The sequence below is a fragment of the Triturus cristatus genome, chromosome 7 (assembly GCF_964204655.1).
Source record: "Triturus cristatus chromosome 7, aTriCri1.1, whole genome shotgun sequence".
NCBI lineage: Eukaryota > Metazoa > Chordata > Amphibia > Caudata > Salamandridae > Triturus > Triturus cristatus.
Window position 1 is genome coordinate 721,965,251 of NC_140590.1, and position 12,447 is coordinate 721,977,697.

Below are 12,447 nucleotides of genomic sequence, written 5' to 3' on the forward strand. Positions count from 1 at the left end.
GTGCCACTTGCAATCACCTTCCTTTCAGCCCTGCCTACCTGGGATACACAAACCCTGTCTGGGATGGTGCTAACACCGCCCTCGACAGGAAACCCTTTGTCCAAGCTCCCCTTGCTGGAAGGTCCCCCAGCAGCAGGAGGTCAGACTTGTGTCTGGTGGCAGCATCCATTTTGTGATGCTGAGGCTTGAGTCAACTTTAACCGGGGTTCAAGGTTACTTCCATGTCGTGTCCCTCTAAAAGGGGGGAATGCTAACCCCGTCGCCAGGACTGGTGAGGGGTTCGTATCCCCATTCGTATGACACCTTACTCGACATGTGTAGGTGATGCGATGCCAAAGTTAGCAAATAACCGCAAGGTTTATAATGCATTACAAGTAGTTGGCCCGCGTCACCATGGAACGGCTATTAGGACTTGGTTCCGCCAGCCGTCGACGGGCTCAGCTCGCGCCAGAGCACCGTCCCACATGATTCCCTGCACTCTGCCTTCAGGATTGATAAGGCCTGCTATAGGAGTGACTGATAGGAATCCATGTGTCCATTTTAGGGTTTAGGTGTAGGAATACTACACCTACAGCAACGGGTGATTACACCACGTGGCCCCAGCTGTCGTGCAGCCAGTTGTGTCAGATTTGGGCGGCCATTCCAGGGGTGGCATAATACATGCTTCAGCCCCTGGTAGGCCCTGGGTACACCGATGCCCTGGATACCTGTGGTATGCTGAGACAGGGACTGACAAGGCGGCCCAGTTCCAATTAGTGGATGCACCTAATGTACATGTGTGTTAATTTCGAGAGAGAACAGCTAGGCTGTGGGTCTGATTGGCAGGCCCACAGCCGGAGAAAGTCGTAAACCAATGAAGCAAAAGCAAAAAATCTGGGTGATCATAGGATTGCAGACCCTACTCTCCTACAGTGGGTTCCTTGAGGAGGGGCTTGACTTCAGCCCGCTTCCAGATGTCAGGGAAGATGCCGGATTGGAGGGAGGCGTTGATGGTCAGTCGTAGTTCAGGGGCGATGGTGGTGGCGGCCCTCTGGTAGATGTACGGAGGGCAGGGGTCAGTGGGGGCTCCAGATCGGGTTTTCATCATGGTCATGGTGATGAGTTCCATCGTGGCAGGAGTCCAGGTGGTGGTGGTCGGATGGTGGTCAGTGGCGGGGGATGGGGTGGTGAACGGCGTCTGGTCGCTGAAATGGTCGTAGATGGTCTTGATCTTCTGATAGAAGTAGGAACTGAGCTTGTTGCAGAGTTCCTGGTATGGAGTGACGTCCGTGGCCTCGCTGCGGGGTTTGGTGAATTGCTGAATGACGTTGAAGAGGTCTTTGGCGTTGGTTGCGTTGGTGTCGATTTTGCTCTTGATGAAGGTCCGTTTGGTGTCCCTTATGAGGTGGTGGTACTTATTCAAGGCGCTCCTGTGGTTATTTAAGCCTTCTGTGGTTTTCCGGCTTCGCCAGGCCTTCTCGAGGCGTCTGCAGGTGCGCCTGGCGATTTGGAGTTTGGTGGTGAATTTGGCGGCCTTAGGGGGGCGTTGTTTGGCTGGGTGGCGATCTTGTCGGCGCACCTGGAGATCCATCAGTGAAATTGTGTGACTGCTGAGTTGGCGACGGTCGCGGTGGTGGTGGGGGGTGTTGGAGGAGGGTGGCGTTGAGGAGTTCTGTGATTTTACTCCAGTTTCTTCGTGGCAGGTGTGAGGCAGGTATGGTGCAGTGGTGGTGTTGAAGGTGAAATGTACGCAGTGGTGGTCGGCCCAGGGGTGCTGTGCGGTGTGGCTGAAAATGGCGTCGAGAGTGTGTCCTGCTCAGTGCGTGGGGGTGTTGACGAGTTGCTTCAGTCCGAGGTTGGAGAGGTTGTTGAGGAGGGCGGCGGAGTCGGGAGTCGCAGAGGTTGTCGAGGTGGAAATTCAGGTCTCCGAGTAGGATGTATTCTGTGAAGGTGATGGACCGGGGTTCGACGAGGTCGATGATTGCAGTTGTGGCCGGGTAGCGGGGTCCCGGGGGTCTGCAGGCGAGGGTGCCGCGTAGCGTGGTCTCGGGGGAGGTCTGGATCTAGAAGTGGAGGTGTTCTGTGTTGGAGTGTGGGTTGTTCGTGCTAGAGGTGGTGTGTTGGAGGGAGGTCTTGTGTGCGATGGCCAGTCCTCCTCTTGGGCGGTCCGGGCGGCCAGGTTTCCATGAAGAAGGCCACGTCGGGCGCGAGGGTGTCGATCAGGTCCCAGATCTTCACGGCGTTTTGCGGAGAGAGCACACAGTGAGGAGGATGCATGTCAAGGCTTCGGTGCCAGAGGCGTTCTGTGAGCCTGGGGTGAAAGTGGCAGCGCTGTAGGTGGTGCAGGAACGTTGGCAGTGTCTGCAGGAAAAAGGTCCATAGGTGGTGTTCGGTGAGGAGCTCTGACAGTCAGGGTGTCTTACGGGGTTGAGAGCGAGGAGGGTGGCGGCGTCATACCTGCGGGGCCCTGGGGAGCCAGAGTTTCTGGTGCTGGCCGCGGACGGGCTTGTCTTTGGTCGCCATTAAGTAGGGGAGGGGGCGGGAGCAGAGGTAGGAGCGGGGCTTTGTCGGGGGGCAGGGCTGCAAGGGCAGTAGCGGCGGGAAAGGAAACTGACCAGAAGAGTGGGAAAAGACCAAGAAAACAGTAACAGCGGGGAAAAAAGAATAACAGTACAGCGGGCAGAAATACAGTACAATCAGCAAAATGCGGTAAAAACGGAGCAGAATGAAGTAGCGGAACGGCAGACAGAAGGCAAAAAAAACCTGAGCTGCAGAGCGTGCTGCCGGCTCGAACTCTGCCCCGTGAGGACTCTGGAGTGGAGCGACCGTGAGGCGAAGCTGCTGGGGAGAGTGTTGGCCTGGACCAGAGATCAAGGCTTCAATAGTGTTATCACTATTAAAAGTAATTTTACACAGGACAAATTTGGAGGAAACAGAAAAAACAAACTAGAAAAGGAGCATGGTAGAAAGTGAGAAAGCATCGGTGGCTACTCCGTTAAGGTGGAGGAGAATCGCCTCCCCCCCCCCCCCCGCCCCCTATTGCAAGCGCAGCAGGTACACACAGAATAATACAATTTGTGTGCATTACCATTTTATTATTCTGTGTGCTGCCACCCGTGCAAGCATGATGGTGGGGGCGGGGCAGACTGATTTCTGCATATTGCAGGATAACGTCTCAGTGAGCATGACAGATTGGCCGACTGTCTACAGTCGGCCTATCGGTCATGCACACTTCAAAGCCTGAAATCCCAGTGCTATAAAACAGCTGAGGGATTGTTGGAACAGGCCCCCAGCCTCAAAATGAGTGCTGGGTTAGTTTACTCCCAACAATACTGGAGATCTGTTGGATTCGTATGCAGGAAGCAAACCACCTTCTTTCTTGCTCTTCATCGTCGGGAGAGGGGAGAGGAGAAAAGCAACATATCGGTTCGTTTTTCGGCACGCTGAGCCTCACCGATTTACAAAGTTGCTAGCCACCACTGTAAGAAAGCTAGAAAACACATGCATTCACATAGAGGGCTCAATTCTAAAGAACTCTGACAAAAAGTAATGCGTCTGTGCTGCAGAGGGAGTGACAAACTCAGACAGTCAAGAGTAAGGCCCATAAAGCAAATCGACAATGAAGGGCTGAAAGGCGGAGCTGGGAGCAAAGCACATGGTCAACAGTGGGTGGGAGCTAGGTGCTGGGGAAAAGAAGTGAAAGAAATTCAGCAACACTACCAACTCAAGAGAACAGAAAAATTCAGCAGCGAGGGATGTTACAAAAAATGTGCATTTACAAAGAAAATCAAGTGCTATCACTATTAAAAGAAAAATTTACACAGGATACTGTTGGAGGAAACTGAAAAAAAACAAGACAAACAGAGCATTGTAGAAAGTAAGAAAGATAGAAAACACATGCTTTCTGTAGTAAACTTATGCTCCTCGCAACATGGCCACCTTTGGTCATTAGACCTTTCTCTATGTTCTCATCTCTTAAGCCTCCCAGAATACCTGTGTGCATTCTACTTTGTACTTGAATGTTCCACACTTGTCAGTTGACAGTCTGGTCAGCTGGCGAGGTGTAGTGCTCTGCTGTGTCTGAATAAACCTATCCTGTAACTTAAATAGACGTATCTTGTGATCCATCAACATCTTTATCTACATCATTTGGCGAAGATTTGGCTGACCAGTCCAAGAAGAACAGCACAGCCCTGAGTAACACCTTGCACCAAGAACCCAAGACTGCGTGTCACCCAACTGCAGCAAGAAGCAAGGTGAAAAAAATTTGGAAATTCGAAGAAACCTGCCACAAGTATTCTCCAGCTGCAGTCAGAACAAGATAAACGAAAGAAACGCCAAGAAACCAATTGCTGGCACCGGTCATAAATTCATTGCTGCCAGAAACGGGAAAATTAGAAGAAGAAAGTAACCACTAACTCACGCGCCTATGCCCAGCTGCTGTCATCCTGTGGTCCAAATTCCGATGGGGCAAAAGTGAAGAAATCCTGAGAAATTCGTTGGAGGCACCTATGACGTCACTCGCCATAACTGTGAGTCAGTTTCAAACTGTGCGTGCTCTTCCCCGCATGCGCCATTTCTGCATCGTGCGTTGCTAGGGAGCAGCACCTCGAGGAAGTTTTCCTTGTTGCCAGGGAGTTCCGTGTTGACCACCACAGCGAGCATCATTGCGCAACGTTGCGCATCGTAAAGCGTCCGACGCAACGTCAGGAAGCCATTTTGAAGCATCCTTTTCTCAGTGCGCTTTCGTTCCCATGGCAACGTTAGTTACGGGAACACAACGCTACACTGCCTGCTTCCCGGCATGAAGACACGGCTCATCGCACTTCACATGCTGACGCAGCACACCCGACACCTGGAGACACTGTCTGTCAATCGCCTCAGTAAATAAAACTGCCGTGTAAAGAAAACAACATCACTTATGACAACCGTTAATTTCACTGCCAATGTCCACATTCTTGAAGGCTTCTTGTGAGGCTTGCGGTGAGCAGCAGCGGCGCGTCTGTGCTGTGTGGACAGTGAAAGAGCAGTAAGTAAACTGTTGTTTGTTTCAATTGTCGTTCAGAAGCACTCAAGCACTACAAGAGTTAAGTATGTCAATGCCGTACTGGAATATGTGTACGCCCCACTTGCGACCGATTCAATATCCTCAAAGCAAAATGTTAGCAGTTTTAGGAGTGTGTCCAAACAGTAGCCAGTAACTTTGTCTGTATGGATGTCACATAGTGTTCACGCTTTGAGTTTGGCACCAGATCACGAACGTTACAATGCACATGTTCAATGAAAGGACCACCAGTTTCACATTGTGAATTATAATGAGTGGCACAACACTACAAGTGACAGTTGAAATATCTGACAAGAGTGCCATCTTGTGGATTTTTAAAGTATTTTATCTGTGGTTCCGTTTCATGAAATGAAGAATAGGAAGGTCATACTATTGATCTGCATTTGAAAGCCAGAACAAAACTAATGCAGTATGAGTTAAGTGAGAGAAATACTTGAAATCACTTCCAGCAGCAAAGCTCATTGCCAATATTAGCGCATCATTTTCAACAACAGGGTATAATTACTCTCAGGGACAGTGAGCTCAAAACAAGGAAAGTACAGTACCGTGGTAAAGAATCCAAGATTAGGACAGACGATCCAGAACCAGGACGAGACGAAGATCGTCCCAAGGTCCAAGAACCGTTTGTGGACAGAACCAGAAGGTGACAAAGGTCCCAGAACCAGAAGGGGAATTAAAGGTCCCAGAACCAGAAGAGGACAAAGGTCCCAGAATCAGAAGAGGACAAAGGTCCCAGAATCAGAAGAGGACAAAGGTCTCAGAATCAGTACCGGGAGAGGACAAAGGAGGTCCCAGGACCGGAAGGGGACAAACGCCCCAGAATAAGAAGGGGACAAAGGTCTCAGTACTGGGAGAGGACAAAGGAGGTCCCAGGACCAGAAGGGGACAAAGACCGCAGAATCAGAAGGGGACAAAGGCCCCAGAACCAGACGACGACAAGAGTTCCCAAGCACGACACAGATTCGTGACAGGTTCCCAGAACCAGGACAAAAGTTCCAGTACCACGACAGAAAATCGTGACACAGAGGTTTCCAGAACCGGGACGAATGTTCCGCGTCTAGAACCGGACTTTATAGCCCACAGTACCGAGACAGATAGTCCACCGATTTGTGATAGAGCGGTTCCCAGAAGAGCCAGGACAACGCTTCCAGTACCGCAACACAAAATCGTGACACAGCGGTTCCCAGAACCGGGACGAATGTTCCGCGTCTAGAACCGGGCATTATAGCCCACAGTACTGAGACAGCTAGTCCACAGAAAAATAAAAGAAACAGAGGCCCGGACCACAGAAAGAGGCCCATAACCCGAGAAAGAGAACCAGATTCGGGAACAACTTTTTGAGCATGGAGGCACCCGTTGAACTGTGCATTTTCAACTATGAGCGGGAAGCCACGTCGGACAAGGACTGTTTGGAGAAAATACACTGTCCCTTCCTGTTTTTGCTGGTCAACGACGGATTGCAGAGAGTAGACTGTCTCTTCCCGTTTTGTCAATCGAAGGGGAGTAGGTCATGATAATCCTGTTCCTTTCTTCACCTTCGACCCGAAACAAAATGCTTCTTTGCCTTCACCATTTGGAAGTCAATGAGGTCACTGACCTCCTACTTGTTTTGATGTGAATTGTCCTGGTCTCCCATGCTTTATGCTTCCGTTTTATGTTTCGTGTGTTTATTTTTCTTTTCCATGTAAAGGAGGAAGATTTGTAGTAAACCTATGCTCCTCGCAACATGGCCACCTTTGGTCATTAGACCTTTCTCTATGTTCTCACCTCTTAAGCCTCCCAGAATACCTGTGTGCATTCTACTTTGTACTTGAATGTTCCACACTTGTCAGTTGATGGTCCGGTCAGCTGGCGAGGTGTAGTGCTCTGCTGTGTCTTAATAAACCTATCCTGTAACCTAACTAAAATTATCTTGTGATCCATCAACATAATTTATCTACATCACTTTCCCATATAGCACTTAACTATAAAGAAAATAGAAGTCTGACAAAAATGAGCTGTGGAAGGACACAAGTAACGCATCTGTGCTGCAGGGGTGGAACAAACTCAGATGGTCAGATTAAAGCCCATATAAGCTATCAATAATAAGCATGGAAATGAGAGTAACAATAAAGCCAACCAATGGTAAAGAATGGGTGGGCTTTAAGCCCACTGTTAGATAACAAAAGATCTTGCAAAAGATAGTGCATGTGCGGTCTTAGGTGAGACCTAACAAGCAGTTAAATTTGTCTGAGCTATGCTGGAAGAAAAACTGAATGATAAAAAGACAGGGGAATGAAGTACTGTAACTTCAAATTTTATTAACAGATTTCGGCTACCTGAGCTTTTGGTGTGAATCATTCATAAAAATTGTAATAATGATAACAGAATAAAAAAAATAACAGGAAAGCACTGGTAAAATTTAAATTGGAGTTGAGCTTGGGCAAAAACAACATTAGAAAAATCATGACTACGTGGTATTTGTCCAACATCTGAAGGATTAATTCACAATGGAGTAACCCTATGTCCCTCAGTCGCTTTTCGCCCTCAGAACCTGGGCATAGATAAGTATACAAAAACAATTGGTTCTGTTAGAGAAAAAACATGAACTGGAGCCGGTCAATGTACCTTGCCTGCGTAATCATACAGTATCTTATGTCACCAAGGAACGGCCATAATGCTTGATTACAAATGTAAGTTCCAGTGGATCAAGAATCCTAAAAACATTGATTAATCATCAAAGCTGGTCTAGATTGATAGTGGGTCTATTTAGGTCCCAAGAGCTCACCTCCTTCTGATTCTCCCACACATTTGGTCTGCAGAATCATTCCAAACATTTGGAATCAAGCGGTACAGCAGTTCCTTGGTGACCCAAGAGGCACAGATACTATACAATTACGAATGAAAATGAGTAACTGAATGGTGCATTTGCGACCCACAAGATTTCCAGGTGACGCAAGCTTTTGATATGACTCCAGCTGAGTTGGTCAAGGACTATTATGTACTGGAAATTTAAAGTATAACACATTTACACATGGGGTCTAATGCAGCGTATTTACCTTTTTTGTCACAGAGGCTGGGTTTTGCTTTTATTTAGTCCTGAAGACCCATGTCTTGTATTGATCACATCTTTTAAGGGTCGAAACTTCCACGGTTTACACATCCAGCCTGTACTAAATCTGAGGCCCAGTTGACAGCAGGAGAGACAGAATTTCCTAAACATGCACTATTGAGAATTGTGAATTTGTTTGTTTGGCACAGGCATTTTAAAAATTATTTCAATATAGTAATTCTGTCAGATCATTTTTCAGCTTTTATCTATCTCTACTGAATCACCTTGTTTCACCTAAAGCCCTGCACAAACACTTTCTTCAGTTTATATCAAGAAGCAGCCTTCTAGGTTTGTTTCATGAGATTCTGATATTAAAGAATTGAATACATCAAAGAAACGTGAAAAGAGACCTGTTGGAGGCTGGTTTAGTATATGGCAGTACAGTGAACAAGATGGTCACAGTAGCGACAATTTAAAGAAAAAGAAATCAAAGCATTTACTGTATCAACATTACTGCAGATAATGCAATTTATTTTTCAACAAAACCACTGATTATTGAAGACATCATAATCATTTTTGCATTTGAGATGAAGGTGCTCAGGATAAGGAGAGAATATAATGCTTGGGGGGCAAAAAGTGTTTTGGTGAGGGTAATAAAGGTAAGGAGAGGTAATGTGCCATATTTACATTATATTCACATGATGAAACCTGTCCAGCCTATAACAGGCAAATTATTATATACAAATACATAGCATAGTGTGGACCCTGATCATAAAACTCAGTGGTCTCAGCTTGTTGTATAGAAAAGTCTCGACCCCTTTAGGTGTTCTAGATAATTACGTCCTTAGTGTGGGGTCTTCATCAGGAGTGGGGAAGAGCACCTACAGGTAATTGAATGTTCTGAATAAAAAGAAACAAAAAGACACACAATTGATGGACGGAATGCAGAACAAATCAAAACATTCACCCCCAGTCAAGAGATCTGGGTTAAATCCATCATTCCTTTGCTCACCATGCCACCCCAATTTAAACCTGGCTATATGCAAATCAGTCTTGACCCTGTGCCTCATGGGAACAGTCCAGCCCGAACTGCCAAGCCAGGTCCTCCCTGTGCCTCATGGGAACAGTCCAGTCCAGCCCAGTCCAGAACAATGGATTTAGGCCCAGATCCCTGTACTGTATGACATTGTTCTGCATTCTGTCCATCAACTGTTGTTTTTGCATTTGTCACCCCGAGTGAGAAGGGTATGCCCAGACGTGGGTCCCGTGCTCTCCATGCCACTGGAATCAAGCTATCCTGGCTGAAGAGGGGTGAAACCCCGAAGCCGGTCCTAGAATGCTCGTTTCCAGTCCAGGGAGGACCCGGCTTGGCATTTCGGGCTGGACTGCACCCATGAGGCACAGGGTCAAGACTGATTTGCATATGGCTGGGTTCAAACTGGAACGGCATGGTGAGCAAAAAAACGATGGATTTAGGTCCAGATCTCTGTACTGGGGGTGAATGTATGACATTGTTCTGCATTCTGTCCATCAACTGTTGTTTTTGCAACTGAATAAAAAGAAGGCAAAAGTAAATGCGACTAGCAACAAAACGTAAATTACCAGATCAAGTATCAGCGTGGACAATCAGGCTGAACGAAATCCAAAAGTGGGCTCACTGAAGCTCCTATAGAGGGAGGGAGGACTAACATCTGACTAAAAATGCAGAAGCTGTAACATCAAAAAGAACTTCCTGTGGAAATGCGCTCAGTCAAAATACCAAGGTGTGCTCTATTGATTCACCTCAAAGGCTCCCAAAGTCCCCCAGATGTATGAGAGAAGAAGTGCAATGAAGTGCACTGTCCTGACGAAGACCCCACACTAAGGACGTACTTACCTAGAACACTTGAAGGGGTCGAAACGTTGACTTTTCTCTACAACAAGCTGAGATCACTGAGATTTGTTGATCAGGGTCCACACTATGCTATGTATTTGTATGTAATAATTTGCCTGTTATAGGCTGGACAGGTTTCATCATGTAAATATAATGTATATATGGCACATTACCTCTCCTTACCTTTATTACCCTCACCAACACACTTTTTTCCCCGAGCACTATATTCTCTCCTTATCCTGAGCTCCTTCATCTCAAATGCAAAAATGATTATGATGTCTTCAATAATCAGTGGTTTTACTGAAAAATAAATTGCAGTTATGTTGATAAAGTGAATGCTTTGATTTCTTTTTCTTTAAATTGTTGCTACTGTGACCATCTCGTTTACTGTACTGCAATTTTGCCCAGGTCCGGTAGATTTTCGGGTTACCCCATTGCTACATAACTCTGGCTTAGTATATGGGGCACACTTATTTAAATGATGCACCTTGCATTAATCCAGGCAACCCTTATAGTGGTTTTAGGGGTCTTTGATAACCATAGAAAGCTCTCAAAGTGTTAGGTGTAGAGAGCAGCCTTCACGCTTGCTTGAAGCAGTGTTAAGTAGCTTTTTTCACCAGTATAATCAATAGTGTGAGTTAAATAAAAAGACACCACACAGTGCTTATATAAAAATACCTCTATTTATTACACAACACTCACTAACATCGGTAGATCTCCTAGCCGGAGCTATTAAAAGAATACACCAAAATACTTCAAATGCAGTCAGGTAAGTAGCACAAACTACTGTGGTCGCCAGGGTGAGACCAAACCATATGCTACAAAAGTAGAAAGCGAACTGCAGAGAAGGACGGGACTTGGACCAGAAGACCCAGAGGAGCTGGGGACACAAGGAACCACCCGAGATAAGTACCGAGGAACCCCACAGAGGCTGTGTGCAGAGTGGAAACGCACCTGTGTGCCCAATGGAAGTCAATGGAAAAGTCGCGTTTCCAGTTTTGCAGAAGAAGGACCCTTCCCAGAGGACCCCGAAGAATTCCCTTGGAGGACAGAAGGTTGGGTAGCCACCCCACCCGTGGATGCCCAGGAGCCAGGTTGCCTACACCAGGGAAGCCAGGTGCATAGGAGAGAAATTGGAAACCTCAGTAGAAGACAATGGAAGACATGGAAGAAAATGCCTCTGGAGAAGAAGGTGAAGAAGTCCGGTGGAACCCAAGGGTGGATTTTGGAAGTGAAGAAACTGCAAGCAGGGGGGGCCAGAGTCTATGCCACTCAGGAGTGACCAGGAGACACGGAAGAGCAATGTCCACTGATGTTGGTAGGTTCAGGAGAGTTGACATGACCTTGTTGCTGCAGCTGTGAGGACTAGGCGACGCTGAGCCGTTCACGAGCTGTCCCACGTCGGATGACGGTGACTAGGTGGTTGGCGTACGGCGGGAGCAACATAAGCCTTGGTAGCCACAACTGGCGTGGAGAACGAAGAGAGGAGAGAGGAGTTGGCCCAACGGCGGCTAGGGCGATCAACCTCGAATCTGGGGAACCGGGTTCGAGTCTCGCAGTGACGCTGAACATCCTGTGATTGTGGGCAGATCACTTAATCTCCCCGTGCCTAACAAAAATGTATGTGTTCTCATGTAACACAACTGGTGCTATGTAAAGCGCTCTGATACCCGAAACCGGGTCAAGTTTGCGCTATATAAAACTTCGAAGAAAAAAAAAAAAAAAAAGAAGAAGCAACGTTGAGACCAGCAATGTCCAAGGGACTCACCAACATCACGAGAGTCAGAGGAGGGCCGAGCAACAAGAGGAACTCACTGAAGCAGTAGAAGACCCTAAGGAGGACCCACAGACCGAAGGCACAGGAGTCGCAAGAGGACCTCGAGCAGCTCACCAAAGATGAAGGCCCACGGTGCAGGGGAGGACTCTGATTTGGAGGAAGAGATGTCGAAGGCTGGAACTTCTTATAGCCCGAAGATCTCTGGAGTGCAGAGACAACAAGCCTTGGCAACGGCAAGTAGACGTAGTGCACAGGGGTTCCGTCCCAGCAATTCCAAAGAGATATACTTGCGTCAAATGTGCAGAGAGTATAGGTCAGGTTTCAAGGGAGTTGCAGAACCACCACCTGTGTTGCTGAGCCTCAGAAGTCCGTAGGACGACAGGTGCAGCAGACCAGTCAGCTTTGTTGCAGTGCATTCAGATGCAGGGGAGTGAATCTTCACTCCAAGGGAGATTTGTTTGGGTGTCCTTGATGCCCACAGATCTGTTGAAGAACCTGGAATTAGCACAGAAACACACGCCGAAGAAGACTTGAATAACAGCGAAACCAGGAGCTGCAGGGTTCTTCCTTGGTGCTGTCTGGGTTCCAGTCGAAGTCCAAGTGTTCAGAATGTCGAAGAGTGAGGTTGTTTCAGGCTTGAGTCTTTTCCCATGGTGAATCTAAGGACCACCCACAGGGTAGTCCTTAGGTACCCTAGGGAAAGGGTTTGAACAACTCAGGGG

At 47.5% G+C, this 12,447-nt stretch overlaps 1 protein-coding gene and 1 long non-coding RNA gene across 2 annotated transcripts in view; one reads left to right on the forward strand and one right to left on the reverse strand.

Annotated features, from left to right (window-relative positions):
• The window catches only part of ENDOV (endonuclease V), a 202,229-nt gene that overhangs the window by 173,458 nt on the left and 16,324 nt on the right, over nt 1-12,447 (reverse strand). The window lies entirely within an intron of this gene.
• The window catches only part of LOC146810425 (uncharacterized), a 40,794-nt gene continuing 33,043 nt past the window's right edge, over nt 4,697-12,447 (forward strand). Inside the window, exon 1 of the long non-coding RNA XR_014966587.1 lies at nt 4,697-5,008. This is a non-coding gene — a long non-coding RNA (uncharacterized LOC146810425). The remainder of the gene's footprint in view (nt 5,009-12,447) is intronic.